The sequence below is a fragment of the Cyprinus carpio genome, chromosome A1, assembly GCF_018340385.1.
Source record: "Cyprinus carpio isolate SPL01 chromosome A1, ASM1834038v1, whole genome shotgun sequence".
Lineage (NCBI taxonomy): Eukaryota > Metazoa > Chordata > Actinopteri > Cypriniformes > Cyprinidae > Cyprinus > Cyprinus carpio.
The window spans coordinates 14,719,531-14,735,687 of NC_056572.1; the positions used below are offsets into that span (position 1 = coordinate 14,719,531).

Below are 16,157 nucleotides of genomic sequence, written 5' to 3' on the forward strand. Positions count from 1 at the left end.
GGGAGGATAAGAACATTAAAAACAACACTCTTTTTAGCTTAAAAACTCAATAAAATGTTTTTTTACCTCTTGTTGGAAAGTTAATGTGTTGGTGTATTTTTGGAAACACACTCTTTAAGTCAGCATGGTTGAAATCCCCCAGCTATGATGAGAAAAGCATCAGGGTGTGCTGTCTGCTGCTCACTGATGTGCTGGTGCAGTTCATTTAGTGCATCGTTCCTGTTGCTGTTGTTGTTGTTCTGGGGAATGTAAACCAAAACGAGCAGTATGGCAGTATATTCCCTCAGCAGATAGAACGCCCGGCACTTAATAATCATAAACTCCACCAGGGGTGAGCAGTGTTTGCAGTGTTTGCAGATCAAAACAGCAATGTTTCGGCACCACACATCATTGATGTAAACACAAAGCCCGCCGCCGCAGGTTTTTCCTCCCGCGACGAGACCTCTGTCCACTCGATAGCATGTCAGCTGATCGAGCTGAATAGCGCAGTCCGGAACGCTGTTGCTAAGTCATGTTTCCATGAACACAAAACACAACAGTCTCTTACAGTCCTCTGAGTTGAACGTAGTAATCAGATCTAGTCCAGTTTATTGTCCAAAGAGTGTACGTTAGCCAGTATGATGGTGGGGATAGCTGGTTTGTGTGGGTTAGCCGTTAACCTAGCCCGGATACCTCCGCACTTACCCCTCTTCTGCTTCCTTTCACGCTGCTTGTGGCGCCTCCGCTGTGGGCGAGATGCAACAGTGGGGGTCGGTGATGATGTAGGCCTCCGGAGCAGACCGAGGGCCCACAGCTGTTCAACTCTAAAGTTTAACTCTAAAAATGCGGTTCTGCCGACATCCAGCAGAAACTCACGACTGTATGCGCGCTTAAAGACAGGTAGATGCGATGATGATGTACAAAAACACTACGACTCACAAGACCAAAAACACGAAAACACCATTCTGTTGGGACAGAGAGAAGCCGCTGCATGTGGACGCGCCGCCATCTTGGAGTAAACAAATACAGAGAGCTTTTAATACAGTAACACAAGCTTTTAATGAAGTAACTCAACATTCCTTTGTTACTAGATCTAAAGTGACGTTTTCGAATTAGTAACAGAGGCTTGGGCTCATCTGTTAAACTGTCAAAATGAGATTTGAATCCATGGTGGAAGGATGTAGTTCTGCACAAAAGAGGTTTTTTTTTTTTATTTACACACTTGTGCCATCAAACTGTTGTATAAACACAATGTCACACTCGTAGCTGTGCGATATGGCTGTATATCAGTACATTGTGATTACCTACAACCGAATCACAGCCATGCTGATATAAGGTCATAACACACTGCTGCTCACGTAATATTGCTCATATAATAATAATATTAATAATAATAATAATAATAATAATAATGTTTATTGTGTATTTAAAGTTTACTTATTTATTAGTAATAATACAGAAATTAAATATGTAGTTAATTAGTCTGTTAAAAATGTAATTCAGATGGATGGAAATTGTATTTGCAATTCAAATACTTAAAGACTTATAGCTATAAATGTATGATTTAAGTATAGAGCTTTAAAATAAACTTTAACAGAAGCTCAGATCTTTTGATCTCAGGAGAATTTTATGAGAAATTATAGAGTTATGAAGATCTCTGACTTCTGATTGCCAGCTTCAGTGTCTCTGTAAATCTGAGCGTAGTTTGTTTAAGAAAATCACGTCTCCAGAGGTGGACAAAGTACACAACTTCATTACTTGAGTGAAAGTACAGATCCAACTGGTCAAATACTACTCCACTGTGAAAGTTGTAAAGACAGGGTTTTACTTAAGTAAAAGTACAGAAGTACATGCTTTTAAAGGTACTTAAGTATCAGAAGTAAAAAGTAAATGCATTGTTTTATTGTCAAATTGTTGTATACTTAACAATACCTTATGCCACCTACTGAATACACTGATTAGCTTGTATTATCTTTGGAATTAAGAGCTTTTATGTTACCATACCTATTTTTTATTTAACACTCCTACAGCTACATTGAGCTCATTTTAATACTTGTTTAAAAGTTACAAAGTTATTTTTCTAAGAGATATTGAATGATATGATATGGTTCATTTTAGGCAAACATTGAAAAGAAAACAAATCTTTAGTATTTTCAGAAAACTGGAACATACTCTCTCAGTATGGCCATGGGCATGCACGTTGTGCTAAAGAACCGTCTTTTTGAATTTTGCCATCAACTGATCAGTGTTCATAAAATGCTCATAAATCAGTGAACTTCACAACATGTGACTAGGGTTGGGTATTGTTTGAATTTTATCCATTCCGACTCTGATTCTGCTTATTGATTTCAATTCTTATCGATTCCCAGTTTAGATTCAAAATTTGTAAAAAATAGAAGTAAAACATTTGATCTGTATGATCATTTAAACAACTTATTGATCATTTGTTTGCAAAAAAAAATAATAAAAAAAATAGTGTTTTGACAATAAAATAATGTTCAGATTTATATACTTTCTTGACCAGTTTTTAGCTGCAATTTAGTAGGCCTGAGTAGTAAGGTTTTTTTTTTATATATGGTACTAGCAGCCATTTTTGACGGATATTTTAGCCTAATATTTGTACTGCCATAGTTTAACTATAATTATTACACAGCTCTGTGGAATACATGATTCTGATTGATCAGTCACGGCATTCCGAGGTATGTTATCCCTCGATAACAACCGGTAAAAGCTAATAACACAGGCTCATTCGGGTAACAGCAGGCGCTATACTCTTGCTTGAACTATTTTTTCTTGGTGTAAGCTTTGCGATTGTTTAGCTAATAAAATATTAAAACTCGATTCAAAATGGTGTAAAATTATTTAATTATGTCATCCTGGTATCCCGGACTCGCTCTCGTTTCATACAAACGCAGCTGCAGCCATTTTGCTACGATTGTTTTGTACACTGTAATGGATTATAAGAGAATTTACAAACTGGTAAGGTTTTAAAACATTTTTGTCTTAATTATTTTATTGCCTTAATTATTTTTGTGGTGAAATGTTGTGTAATAAGTGGTTTGACTGCACCATTTCAATGAAATGTAGGTCTAGTTTAAATTTGCCGCTTGCTCGCAACTGCGGTCTTCACGGAAGCTTTGCGTTCAAATATTTCAACTCAAATATTTTGCATCTAATTTACTTATGTGGCAAGTAGCCTTGTAATAAGCAGGATAATGTGTCAGGGTTTGGCAAGGGAGGACCCAACTGCAGAATTAACAGGGAGAACAGTTTATTAACAAGAGAGAGAACACAAACAGATGAGGCAGGAAGACAGTCCACACAATAGGGCAGGGCACACGACAGGAGAACAGGCTGGTCGGAAGGAGGCAGCTCCAGACTCTGTGGCAAAGGTGACCTGGTAGCAACTCAAGGAACCACAGGCTTGACTCTGTTGATGGGAGCTCTTGAAGCACCAAAATGTCTGTCAGGTCAGAAGAACCAGCGACCAGGGAGGGCTCAGGAAACACGGCAGGAAACACCACAACTGACATACAAAAGACAATACAACAGGAGAGACGAGAGACAGATCAAAAGTAAACTTGCAAACCAATGCCTAGGGAGAAAAGAAAAACTAAAGGAAAAACAAAAGTAACAAAATACTAGGAAAAAAACTAGAACTAAATGAAAACAAAAGGATAACGATTGGGGAAAAGGTAGGAATAAATAACTAGAACTATAAACAAAAACAAATAAAAGGCAAGACAGCAACCTTGCTGAAAACTAGAAAGAAAACAAAAGTGGGGGAAAAAAACCCCAAAAGGTTCAAGAACTAAACTAAAAACTAAACCACAAAGACTGGAACTAGACTATAGACGGGAACAAACAAAAACTAGAACAACAAGAGTGAACTACACAAGATGCAATATTCTGACGAAAGCGTTCTAACAAGACTAAATATGCAAGCAAGAGACTGTACACAAGGCACACACACAAAAAACGAACCAGCAAAGACCAGAAGGAAATGAGCCCAATATAAAGGGAGCAGAGCACACAAGGATCAGGTGAACCTAATTGGAAAGACAAGGACTAAACAAGGGGGCGTGGTGATTGAAAAAGAGGAGGCAGGACAAGAGGAGCACACGGCCAACATAAACAAAGACACAACCATGTGCTCAGGCACAATATAAACAGAGACACATTAAACAAAGACAGGACAGACAAGACTGTCAGGGCAGGATCCTGACAATAATGTACATTCAGCCAGTTGTTATCTCAGAATAAATCCCTTTAGGCTGATACAAGACCCCTCCGCTTCACGTCGGTGTCCTGATCACCCAGTCGGGGTTTATTCTGAGATAACAACTGGCTGGATGTACATTATCCCTTGCATATTAAACTGTAGTTACTATAATGAAACTGTTAAATTTGTGGTTACTGTAGTTTTACTACAAATAGCATTATTATGGTTACTATAGTGAGAGAATAGTCAATTTGTGGATACTGTGATTTTACCACAAATACCATCGTTAAACTAGTTACTATAGTAAAAACATGGTTAATTTTCTTTGTCTTTGTCATTTTCTTTGTCATGCAGCTCAAGGTGTAGGTAATTTTTAATTGCCGTATGCCAATCATTTATCTTCTATGATCTTTGATCATAGCATTCGGCCTACGTAAGGCATCACATACAGTTGTCTCTTTAAAATTAATTTGGTGAACACACAGATGATCACACCACACTATAAATATGTGCCTTTTTCATGTTTTATTATCTTATTTGCCTTTTTAGAGCACTTTTAGCTGTACAGTAGAGCAGATGTTCACATTCGTGTAGCGGGGAAGGTCCCGGGTTCGGCCAGATTTGCGGGGAAAAAAATCTGCCAACCATCCATTCAATGCTACGCAGAAAACTTAAACACAGTACTTAAGTAAATGTACTTTGTTGCTGTCCACCTCTGCATGTCTCCATGTCTCCATCTGGTTTGTGAGTTTTATTTATTTTCCTGAAGGTTAGTTTATCACTTCCAGTTGAATCTCACCAGTGGTGTTGTGATAACAGAGCTGGTGTTAGTCAGTGGAGGGTCGCTGCTTTTATCTGAGGAAGTGGATTTGAGGTAAATGACCCTCCGCCAGAGCAGAAGTGCATTACGCCCCGTCTAGCTGCTCATATGAGAATCTTTCTCTGTTTTTTCATGTCTCACTCATCTGTCCAAATCAAAGTGCCCTACTTTTCCCTCGTGGCTGGAAGTTTGTCAGTGGAATGGGAATGATTTTGAGAAGCTCTTGCTGGGAGATGATTAAAAGCCATCCAGCTTTATTATGGCTCTTGTAGAGACGCACACAAACAAACCACTTCAGGCAGCATAAGGGAGAGTGGCGACAGCGGCACATTTATTACACTGGCCAAACAAAAGCAGTGTGTCTCACTTGTGTTTTGTCTTCTGTTTTTCGTTTGTTGTTATTCAGTGTCATTGAGGTTCACTTATGCTTTAATCTGCTGTGCTGATGGTCTGCAAACTCGAACTCTGAGGTATCTTCGGTACAAATTCATGCCTTTACTGTCTGTCCTCTTCATTACTCTGTTTCATCCTGTTGGTATGGACTAATGGAAGAGTTTCGGAATGACCCCAAACTACATATTTTCAAAACAACTAGTCTGTGTGAGCATTTTTATGCTAATTTAGTGTCATAGTGCCAGACACTGTTTGGTGTGTTTGGATCTTATTCCGGTCAAGAACCACCTACTTAATCAGAAAAAGATTACCTAGTTCTTTTTCTTTTAATAGTTTTAATTATTTTTGACTTAAATAGTTTAATTTCATTATATTAAATAATTTACATATATATGTGTGTGTGTGTGTGTGTGTGTGTGTTCTTCATTACCTGTGCAGTTTGCTCTGGCATGCTGGATATTAGCTTCTGGGCCAAATCCTGACTGATGGCAATCCATTCTTGCCTTATTAGTTCTCAGATTTGAGCACAATTTGTGGGCTTCTGTTTGTCCACTCACCTTTTGAGGGCTGACCACATCTTCTCTATGGGATTGAGATCCGAGGAGTTGCCTGGCCACGCATCCAAAATTGTAATGTAATGGTCTTCGAGCCACTTCTTTATCACTCTTGCTTTGTGACGGATCATCACCAAATTGGTCATGGATCATTGAAAGATGTTACTCTTGCAGGAAGTTTTGATACCATTCTTCATTCATGGCAATGTTTTTGTGCAGAATTATGAGAGAGCCCACTACCTTGGTTGAAAATCAACCCTACACATGGATGATCTCAGGATGCTTCACTGTGTGGCTCAACACAGGACTCTTGGTAGCGTTCACCTTTTCTTCTCCAAACAATCGATTTTCCAGGTGTCCCAAACAGTTGGAAGGGGGCTTCATCAGAGAAAATAACTTTGCACCAGTCTTCTGCTGTCCAATCCTTGTACTTCCTGCAGAATTTCAGTCTGTCCTTGACGTTTTTCTTGGAGAGAATTGGCTTCTTTGCCGCCCTTCTTGACACCAGGCCATTGTCCAAAACTCTTGGCCTCACTGTGCGTGCAGATGCTCTCACACCAACCTGCTGCCATTCCTGAGCAAGTTCTGCACTGGTGGTGACACGATTCCATAGCTGACTCCTCAGGAGGAGACATCCTGGTGCTTGCAGTCACTCTGGGACGTCCTGAAGACTTCTTCACTGCAGTCGAACCAGTTCTTGATTATCCGGTAAATGGTTCTTTCAGGTGCAATATCCTTTGTACCAATTTCCTTGCATGTGAAGCCTTTTTGATGCAAAGCGATGATGGCTGCATGTGTTTTTTTGGAGGTAACCATTGCTAACAAGGACACAATGATTGGAAGCGGTTCTTCCCTCCTTTTTATAGCAACCAGTCTGTTCTTACAATCTAATTAGAATAATAGTGATTTTACCTGACTCATAGTACTCATTCACACTTTCACATGTGCTGCTGATATGATTAGTCAATTAAAAAGGGGTCAGATGTTGATGCTAAAAAGAACATTACTTTGTGTATTTGGTGTAATTAAATGTTTATGTGGGTTAAGTTTAAAAAAAGACATTATTTTCCACATATTGTACATTATTGCTTCTCCTCTATGCCTCGCCTTTTTGAAACGCGTCGATTTTTACAAAGCTCATCTGTCTGAAAAGCGAGGTGTGCTCTGATTGGCCAGCTATCCAGTGCGTTGTGATTGGCCGAATAACTCCAGCGCGTGACAGAAATGTTACGCCTCTTACCTTACTGTGATGCTGTGTCCTGGTGTTCTAACAAATAATGCTACCTATCAGATTATGCTGCCAACACTGTAGAGTAGGTTTAAGGTTGGAGTAGGTGTACATGTTAATAAAGGATTTTGCTTCCGAATTATGCTACCATCTGTTTTAATGGGAGGTAGCAGAATCTGACAGGGTAGCACAAATCGTCAGAACACCAGCGCGACAAGACAAAACCAATAAAACCCATTAATGACTTATGCTGTCTTTTTACGTGTTGCGTTGCATCGCGTAAACATAAAACCATGTCTGCATTTGTGATCGGAGAAATGACAAACAACAAGCGCTACTCTACACTGCTCAAAACTCGCATTTGAATCATCAGTGGCAAATTCTTTAAATATATAAACATACTTACAGGCTGTGAGTCAGAACAGCCGGCATTGTAGTCTACTCTCCCAGGATCAGGAAACAGTCCTCCATAAAAAGCGCTGCACCCATCTGAATATTTGGGCCGAACTGTTCTGGAACAGTGTTGTAAATATAACTTTACCACTGATTTCTAGTTCTGTCCTCTTTTGGAAGACCAAACAAAGTAGTTTCGCTTTCACTACGAAACACACAGCATCTTCACAACATGGCAGCTGTGGTAGCAGCAACAATAAAGTTACGCCTTCTTTCTTTGCGTGAACCTTTGGGGGGCATTATGCAAATGCCGTGATGTAGACAGGTGATAAATAAACAATATTTGGCCAATATTTAAAAGCATCTGATCATTCTACACAATAATCTAGAAACAACAGATTATTATCTTCTGCGGCTGACACAGAAGAGCAGACGCTGCTTGCGTCCAGCGATTGTTCTCCAAAATGGTGCTACGGTTATGCGGAGAGACACAGATGAGACGAATTGTTGAATAAAGTTGTTATTTTTGTTTTCTACGCATACAAATATTATTCTTGCTGCTTCATAATGTTACAGTTGAACCACTGATGGCAGAAGGACTATTCTGATGATCTCTTTCCTACTTTTCTGGACCTTGAAAGTGTAGGTTACTAGGCAGTCAATGGGACAGTGTATGGCTACTTTATAAGGTACACCTGGTTAATTGCATGGTAACACAAATCGCTAATCAGCCAATCACATGGCAGCAATGCATTTAGGCATCTAGATGTGGTGAAGACAACTTGCTGAAGTTCAAACCAAGCATCAGAATGGGGAAGAAAGGGGATTTAAGTGACTTTGAACATGGAACGGTTGTTGGTGCCAGATGGGCTGGTCTAAGTATTTCAAAAACTGTTGATCTACTGGGATTTTCCCGCACAACCATCACTAGGGTTTACAGAGAATGGTCCGAAAAAGAGAAAATATCCAGTGAGCGGCAGTTGTGTGGATGAAAATGCCTTGTTGATATCAGAGGTCAGAGGAGAATGGGCAGACTGGTTAGAGATGATCGAAAGGCAACAGTAACTCAAATAACCACTCGTTACAACCAAGGTATGCAGAATACCATCTCTGAACGCACAACACGTCGAACCCTGAAGCAGAAGGGCTACAGCAGAAGACCACACCGGGTGCCGCTCCTGTCAGCTAAGAACAGGAAACAGAGGCTACAATTCGCACAGGCTCACCAAAATTGGACAATAGGAGATAAATGTTGCTGGGTCTGATGAGTCTCGATTTCTGGAGCGACATTCAGATGGTAGGGTCAGACACGTTGGTTCCTCCTTCCTGTTTTGTCTCAATGGTTCAGGCTGCTGGTGATGGTGTAATAGTGTGGGGGATATTTTCTTGTCACACTTTGGGCCCCAATTGAGCATTGTTTAAATGCCACAGCCTACCTGAGTATTGTTGCTGACCATGTCTATCCCTTTATGACTACAGTGTACACATCTTATGATGGCTACTTCCAGCAGGATAATGCACCATGTCACAAAGGTCAAATAATCTCAGACTGGTTTCTTGAACATGACAATGAGTTCACTTTACTCAAATGGCCTCCACAGTCACCAGATCTCAATCCAGTAGAGCAGCTTTGGGATGTGGTGGAACCAAAAATCTTTGAGGAATGTTTATATATATATATATATATGTGTATATATATATTATGGCAAGCCATTCAGGAAATAATTATATTTATAATATGAAGTCTGAATATATATGGAATGAAAGTCTGAATATATATATATAATGAAAGTCTGAATATATGGAATGAAAGTCTGAATATATATAGAATGAAAGTCTGAATATATATAGAATGAAAGTCTGAATATATAAAAAGAAAGTCTGAATATATGGAATGAAAATCTGATGTTATCAGCGCCATCTTGTGTTATTTGTCTACTATTTTATTTCTCTATTCACATTTTGAGCAATGAGCGAGTCCGCACGAAATTTAGTAGCAGCAATTTTAAGTAACGATCATCTAATTAACACCCTGGCGAATGGACAGACTTTCATTCTATATATATTCAGACTTTCATTCTATATATTCAGACTTTCATTCCATATATATTCAGACTTTCATTCTATATTCAGACTTTCGTTCTATGTATATTCAGACTTTCATTCTATACATATTCAGACTTTCATTCTATATATTTTCAGACTTTCATTCTATATATATTCAGACTTTCATTCTATATATATTCAGACTTTCATTCTATATATATTCAGACTTTAATTCCATATATATATATTCAGACTTTCATTCTATATATATTCAGACTTTCATTCTATATATATTCAGACCTTCATTTTATATATTCAGACATTCATTTTATATATTAAGACTTTCATTCCATATATTCAGACATTCGTTTTATATATTCAGACCTTCATTCCATATATATTCAGACTTTCATTCTATATATATTCAGACTTTCATTCTATATATATTCAGACCTTCATTTTATATATTCAGACATTCATTTTATATATTAAGACTTTCATTCCATATATTCAGACATTCGTTTTATATATTCAGACTTCCATTCCATATATATTCAGACATTCATTCTATATATATTCAGACTTTCGTTCTATATATTCAGACTTTCATTCCATATATATTCAGACCTTCATTTTATATATTCAGACATTCGTTTTATATATTAAGACTTTCATTCTATATATATTCAGACTTTCATTCTATATATTCAGACTTCATATTATAAATAGAATTTTTTTTCCTGAACGGGCTTGCCATATTATATATATATATATATATATATATATATATGTATGTATGTGTGTGTGTGTGTGTGGTGTGTCTCATTTTAGTCTCTATTATTGTTTTTTTTTTTTTTGTGTGTGTGAAAACTATTGCAAATTCCAGCACAATTATTATCATCAAAACATGAACTGTTCTCATTGCAGACCATCTAATGCACTGTAAGCCCCTCTGATGGCTGCTGGTGATCCATAGTTGCTCTTTTTAATGTGTCACACTGAGGATCCAAAACATCTGTAGCAGCAGGTGTCGGGCGTCTCCTTGCTGACCGTCGATGCCTCAGGCCGGTAATGGACACGGGAGAGTTAGAGTCCAGTGAAGCGAGGAGTGTGCATCTGTCTCGCAGAGTCGCTCAGACACGTGGAGCAGGTGGCATATCTTCACGGGTCACACCTACGCACACGCTGGTTTACATGCACCTACAATCATGAACAAGCGTGCCACCAGATGGACATAGGGCCCTGACACACACAGAGTAGTAGGAATTAAGTTTACTAACTGTAGTGACTGTGAGAGGAGGTGCATCATTTCTGACCCACTAGTGACACCAAACTAAATTGTAACTTATTTCTAAACAAGTTACCCAAATATGTCCATTTGTTTTCACTTAATCAAAATTATATTTGAAAAGAGAACTACTATTATTATTATTATTATTATTATTATTATTAAAATTAATATAATAATAATACAAATTATTATTATTATTATAAATATTATTATTAAAATTATTATTATTATTATTATTATTATTATTATTATTATTATTATTATTATTCAAATGTTTCTGCTTATGTTTGACTTTAATTTTGGTAGCAGTCAATGGCACCTGTAGCTGTACGTCTGTACGCAATGTGTTTACCATGAGCGCTCTGACTGAAGTGAGAAACGTTTGCAAATATTTCAGCAGTTATTATGTGTGTTGCATATTTCCGTTGACTGAACCAGACGAACTAGAGCGCGCACACAAATACAGTATGCTCTGGATAGTTTGCCATATCAGTTTCGCCAATATGTTAGTATTACAGTTTCAACTTAGGGTGCTCTTGTGTTCTTTTTAGGGTGCTTAGCACCCCCTAGCATTCATGTAAACCAGGCCTGATCTGTGGATAGCACATTCTGTCTCTCTCACAAACAAGGGTAATTCAGATTCACACACTTTCTCTTCCGCTCTATCTCTTCAATAACTGCATAGCAAAGTCTACAAATATTTGAAACGAAAAGCTACTTATTGAGAGGTACCTTTGAGAAAATTAAGCTGTGTCATGAATAGGCAGCCATTCGCACCGTCAGTATGTTGTTGTTGTTTTTTTCTTTTCTCTTCTCTCTCTGTAGTTGTTTTCCTCTGTGAGCATTCCCTTGGTCGGTTGGAAAATTGGAAGATTCTTGGAAATTCATTGGTGAAAAGTTTGGGAAACGTATTATTTTTGAAGCAGGAAAACAAGTAGGATGTTGGTAGTTTTAATAACCAAAAACGCATTTAAAAACTTTTGAACTGTAATTATAAAGCAGCGTATTTCCCCTGATTTCAGCTGGTGCTCTAAACTGCTTTCATGGCTCTCTCTTTAACTAATGACTAGCCCTCCGGTTTATTTCATTAAGTCTAATGGATTCAGAGTAGTTTGAGAGTACCAGTGCAAACTTTCTCTTAAGTATGACCTATTTTATTTATCATTATTGTTGTTGTTTTGTCCTGAGGGAGCCAATATTATTTTAATGTTTGTGTGCCAAAATTAACACTCTCTAAATACCAAATATAAGTAAATAACCATTAATTGAGAGTTTTGTTGGAAACTGTAACATCAAATACATGTTTAAAACCATCTGTAGTTTATAATGTAATATTGATCACAATCAGCAGGGAATAAGATCCTGTATGTGTGTATGTCTTTCCATCATATGTGCCACAGGTCGTGTTAATTTCCTCCTTGTCTTGTATCTGACAATGATAACAGATGGACAGGTTATGAGTTTGATGATGTGTGCACATTCATTCTTGTAAAAGTTGAGACTTTGATGCGTGTGATGATCTGCTTCTTGTCTTAGTGTGTCATTGTTTTTGAAATATTAATAGAAAGTTTTCATGGCTGTGTGCTTGACCTCAAGGACACTTTCTTCTTCATCTTGTTTATCTGGGAATGACGGCTCTCTGTTTCTTGACTTTGAGCTGTCTGAGATATATTATGACACTGCACTACTCTTACATAATCTTACATTTTTTGTCTTGTTTACTAGTACAAATATCGAAACACTCTCAAATCAAGATAAAGAGCAAGAATATATATATATATATATATATATATAATATATAGTATATATATATATATATATATATATATATATATATATATTCTTGCTCTTTATCTTGATTTGAGAGTGTATATATATAAAATATACATACACACACACACACACACACACACACACAAACCTGGTTCCAAAAAAGTTGGGACACTGTACAAATTGTGAATAAAAACAGAATGCAATGATGTGGAAGTTTCAAATTTCAATAATTTATTCAGAATACAACATAGATGACATATCAAATGTTTAAACTGAGGAAATATATAATTTTAAGGGAAAAAAATAAGTTGATTTTAAATTTCATGGCATCAACACATCTCAAACATGGCACAAGGCCATGTTTACCACTATGTGGCATCCCCTCTTCTTTTTATAACAGTCTGCAAATGTCTGGGGACTGAGGAGACAAGTTGCTCAAATTTAGGAATAGGAATGTTGTCCCATTCTTGTCTAATATAGGTTTCTAGTTGCTCAACTGTCTTAGGTCTTCTTTAATGCATCTTCCTCTTTATGATGTGCCAAATGTTTTCTATTGGTGAAAGATCTGGACTGCAGGCTGGCCATTTCAGTACCCGGATCATTCTTCTACGCAGCCATGATGTTGTAATTGATGCAGTATGTGGTCTGGCATTGTCATGTTGGAAAATGCAAGGTCTTCCCTGAAAGAGACGATGTCCTGGATGGGAGCATATGTTGTTCTAGAACTTGGATATACCTTTCAGCATTGATGGTGCCTTTCCAGTTGTGTAGGCTGCCCATGCCACACACACTCATGCAACCCCATACCATCAGAGATGCAGGCTTCTGAACTGAGCGCTGATAACAACTTGGGTTGTCCTTGTCCTCTTTAGTCCGGATGACATGGCATCCCGGTTTTCCAAAAAGATCTTCAAATTTTGATTTGTCTGACCACAGAACAGTTTTCCACTTTGCCACAGTCCATTTTAAATGAGCCTTGGCCCAGAGAAAAAGCCTGCGCTTCTGGATCATGTTTAGATATGGCTTCTTTTTTTGACCTATAGAGTTTTAGCCGGCCGGCAACGGCGAATGGCATGGTGGATTGTGTTTTCACCGACAATGTTTTCTGGAAGTATTCCTGAGCCCATGTTGTGATTTCCATTACAGTAGCATTCCCTGTATGTGATGCAGTGCCATCTAAGGGCCCGAAGATCACGGGCATCCAGTATGGTTTTCCAGCCTTGACCCTTATGCACAGAGATTGTTCCAGATTCTCTGAATCTGTGGATGATATTATGCACTGTAGATGATGATAACTTCAGACTCTTTGCAAACTCTTTTTTCTCTGAGAAACTCCTTTCTGATATTGCTTCACTATTTTTCGCCGCAGCCGCATTGGGGGAATTGGTGATCCTCTGCCCATCTTGACTTCTGAGAGACACTGTCACTCTGAGAGGCTCTTTTTTATATACCCAATCATGTTGCCAATTGACCTAATAAGTTTGCAAATTGGTCCTCCAGCTGTTCCTTATATGTACATTTAACTTTTCCGGCCTTTTATTGCTACCTGTCCCAACTTTTTTGTGGAATGTGTAGCTCTCATGAAATCCAAAATGAGCCAATATTTGGCATGACATTTCAAAATATCCCAGTTTCAACATTTGATATGTTATCTACATTCTGTTGTGAATAAAAGTTATGAGATAACTAATAAGTTTATGAGATTTGTAAATTATTCCATTCGTTTTTTACTCACAATTTGTACAGTGTCCCAACTTTTTTGGAATCGGGTTTGTACACATATTTATTTATGTATTTATTTACTTTAAGCTTAAACTTTAACTGTAATTTTGCATCATCGTTTGCAACCCCCCCCCCCCTTCTTTTTTTTAGAGTTTTTCCATGACAGCGTTTGACAGCAAACCACAATGATTATGTTAAATATGTGTGTTTTTCCATGTAGGAAACCATCAGCATCAATTCAGCTCAACAGAACTGCTATGTATACAAGCTTTATGTGAAAAAAAAAAAAAAAAAAACATTCACTCACATTTGTGTCATTTCCAACTTGTATGACTGACTTTCTTCTGTAGAACATGAAAAACAATGTTCACACTGCTCTTTATCATATGATGAAACAGTGACCAGGGTCTGTCAAGCACATGAGCTTAGTTCACCCAAACATGAAAATCTGATGTTAATTTTCTCACCCTCAGACCATCCGAGATGTAGGTGACAAGGGATGGACCATGTTAGGAAAGGAATTGATGTATACGGAAACTTTAATGGCTCCTTAGAATATGTTATTCGTTTTCCGTGCATTTCCGAATAAGGATTCGCTATTCGGGCACATCCCTGTAGGTGACTTTTTTTCTTTAGTGAATGCAGTGACGTAACAGACGGTATACACAATTATATGATTAAAGCACCTAAAAATGATGTGAAATTCAGTTGTTTTACATGTCAAAAGCATATAAAGTGAATAAACTAGTCTTAAACTAGTCTTAAACAAGTCACCTTTTCACATAAACCTTGAGAAACCATAAACACATTAATTTCCTCCCTTCATTCAAGTGTTTGGTTCCAACATGCTCGTATCAGAAGTTCCTCAACTCTTCATTCCGAGTTGGAACTATTTCCTCAGTTCAATTACTGTTGGAGGAACTGGAGCACTGAATGAGCTCATTCATCATAGGATCACATACGCCGGTATATTGGCTCATTTCTTTTGGCTCATATTGAGTCGGAGTGACTGTCAGACATCCAAAAGTGAGTTTTGATTGAGTAACTTGTAGATATGTTCTGCTCGAGCCACAAACTGTTTTAGAAGGTTCGGTCTGATTTGGTGAACAAGTTCAACTAATTCATCAAAAGAACCGGTTCAAAAGAATGATTTGTTTGCGAACCAGACTGAGGCTATGGATTACAAGTAATAATGAGGTAAATAATATTCAGTTTCTTGTACAGACAGATCATTTCGCTTTGTAAGATCTCAATATATCACCAGGAGATTAATTTTGTGTTGCTTTTTTGACTCACAAAGTGCCGGTAGCCATTTACTTGCATTTCATGAATCACCAAGGACCACCGTTTCAGCTAAAATCTTCTTTACTGTTCTACTGAAGAAAAAAGTCATCTACTGTAAATCTTGGATGGCCTGAGGGTGAGCAAATTAACAGCAAATTTTCATTTTTGGAAATAATATTGAACTCTCCCTTTAATTCTTTTGTGTTCAACAGAAGCAAGAAAGCATGCTGGTGGGAAAATGATGACAGATTTTTCATTTTTACTTGAAATATTTCTTTAAGCTTGATTGCTTTCAAAAAAGTCGTCCCTTGATTGCTGTGTAAATAAGTCGTTTTATAGTCGGCGGCTGAAATAAATCACATTGTTGGGGTGTTTATTACGCTGAGTGATGGTTTTATGTGAATGAGAAGCATAAAACGTGAGTAGCATTGTGTACGAGAATGTGATCCCCA

General features: G+C 37.7%; 1 protein-coding gene across 3 annotated transcripts in view; it reads left to right on the forward strand.

Moving 5' to 3' along the window:
• Positions 1-16,157, forward strand: part of LOC109068543 (neural cell adhesion molecule 2-like) — a 454,473-nt gene that overhangs the window by 200,671 nt on the left and 237,645 nt on the right. The gene's annotated exons all lie outside the window — the stretch shown is intronic.